The following is a 1,784-nucleotide window of genomic DNA, read 5'->3' as shown; positions in this document are numbered from 1 at the left end:
GCCATCATTGCATAAACAACATCTCTTATCTTTTTCACAGCTCCCTTCGCGGTCATGGCTTGCACAGCACGGTCTACGGGAAGGCTGGCCGACCAGGGGGAGTTCCCCTAACCAGAAGACGTTGACACCTGCTCCAAACCACCAAAAAACACCTTGCAGAGGGAAAAGCAACCGAACAATCAGAAACTGGAAAGACGAGCAGTGCGATGGTTAATTGGGGACACAGTCCAACTCGCCACGACCTTTTTTCTCCATGAGGGGATTCCGGTCGGTTGTGTCCAGGGCAGGGCCTAGTGCGTCGAAGTGAGGCTCTGTTGTGAGACAGGATGCTGGCAGGTAAGCAGGAAGGAGCCCCGTTGTCATGAAATCGTGGTGCATGAGGGCCTCGATGCTCGGCCGCTTTGCGGGCTCCGGATGGAGCATCCACTGGATGAGGGTGCTTGCATTAGAGGACACAGCGGAGGGGATCTGGTATTTATTCTTCTTGATGCGTTCGTATGTCTTCCTCTCCGACGTCGCCTTAAACGGGGGACTGCCCACGAGTAGCGCGTACATGACGCACCCGACGGACCAGATGTCCGCTTCGTAGCTGTGGCCCGTCCTGAACAATATCTCGGGGGCGACGTAGTTGGGGGTGCCGCAGATTGTCGTCTTGAGTTCCCCTTTGTGGAAGACGCGGGTGGCGAAGCCGAAGTCGGCTACCTTGAGCTGCATGTCTTCCGTGAGGAGCAGGTTTCCAAGCTTCAGGTCTCGGTGGATGACCCTCTCCTGCACCAGGTACTCGCAGGCGAGGAGCAGCTGGCGCAGAAAGAACCGCACCTCGGCCTCGGTCAGCGTATTGCGGCACCGGAGCATCTCCACCAGAGACTGTCGTGGGCACAGCTCCAAGATGATGTAATGGTTTTCATTGTCCTCAAAGTGGCTATAGAAATGAACGATGTGATTGTGACGCAGATTCTTGTGGATATGGATTTCCTTCTGCATATTTTGCTGAAGGCGCGGCGTTTTAAGACTTTTCTTGGAGACGATCTTGCCTGCGTAGACCGTGTTCGTCTTTTTGTCAATGAACTCGTAGCATTGCGCATGTCCGCCCTTTCCGAGGAACTTGCCGCGGGTGTATTCTCTCTGGGAATTCGTGTCGATGACTACCTCTGGAAGTTCGTTGATGGCCGACACATTGCTAGTCAAGGTCGCGTTGTCCGGAGGCATCCCGCACGAGAAAGCCCGCGGTCAGGGTTTCATCACCAACGAACGACACTGCAGGATGCGAGAGCTTCGTCGTCGTCGTTGTTGCTGTTGGCCTCAGGTTGAGGGGCAAATACCCACAGTGGGGGATTGGACAGGGTGCCTTGCAGTGGTTGTTCTTGTTGTTAACCTCAGTAAACATGGGACATACCCACGCGGGGGACTGGCCAAGGTATGGTGTTGAATGCAAAGAAAAATCGTTGTTCCTCCTCCTCTGCGCAGCCTCTTCCTAGTAAGCTCACTGACTTGTAGATCCTACCATGCCGCCATGAAATCTCTACACAGGTGGTGGTGGTAAACTTTATTCAGTAAAGAGCTTTGCGCCCCCTGAACTGTTAGGGGTCTTTAGTCCAGGGCTCCTACGGCCTTAGCTGTTTGCTGTGCCACTGAACCAGCTGTCTTTATCCTCTAGGCTTGAGCTGGACAGCACGGCTTCGCACTGCTCAGGTTGTTGGTTTGGTATTTGCGGGGCGGCCTGCATGCTTTGGCAAGCCCATAGAGTGTGATATACTGTGGGTGCTCCCTGCACAGGGAGCAAG

General features: G+C 54.4%; 1 pseudogene; it reads right to left on the bottom strand.

Moving 5' to 3' along the window:
- Positions 1-210: 210 nt before the first annotated feature.
- Positions 211-1,086, bottom strand: LOC149351709 (serine/threonine-protein kinase PLK1 pseudogene; annotated as a pseudogene).
- Positions 1,087-1,784: the final 698 nt, after the last annotated feature.

This window comes from Amblyomma mixtum, chromosome 3, assembly GCF_055824585.1.
Source record: "Amblyomma mixtum isolate Tamu chromosome 3, ASM5582458v1, whole genome shotgun sequence".
NCBI lineage: Eukaryota > Metazoa > Arthropoda > Arachnida > Ixodida > Ixodidae > Amblyomma > Amblyomma mixtum.
This window is presented reverse-complemented; position numbering and strand designations above follow the sequence as displayed.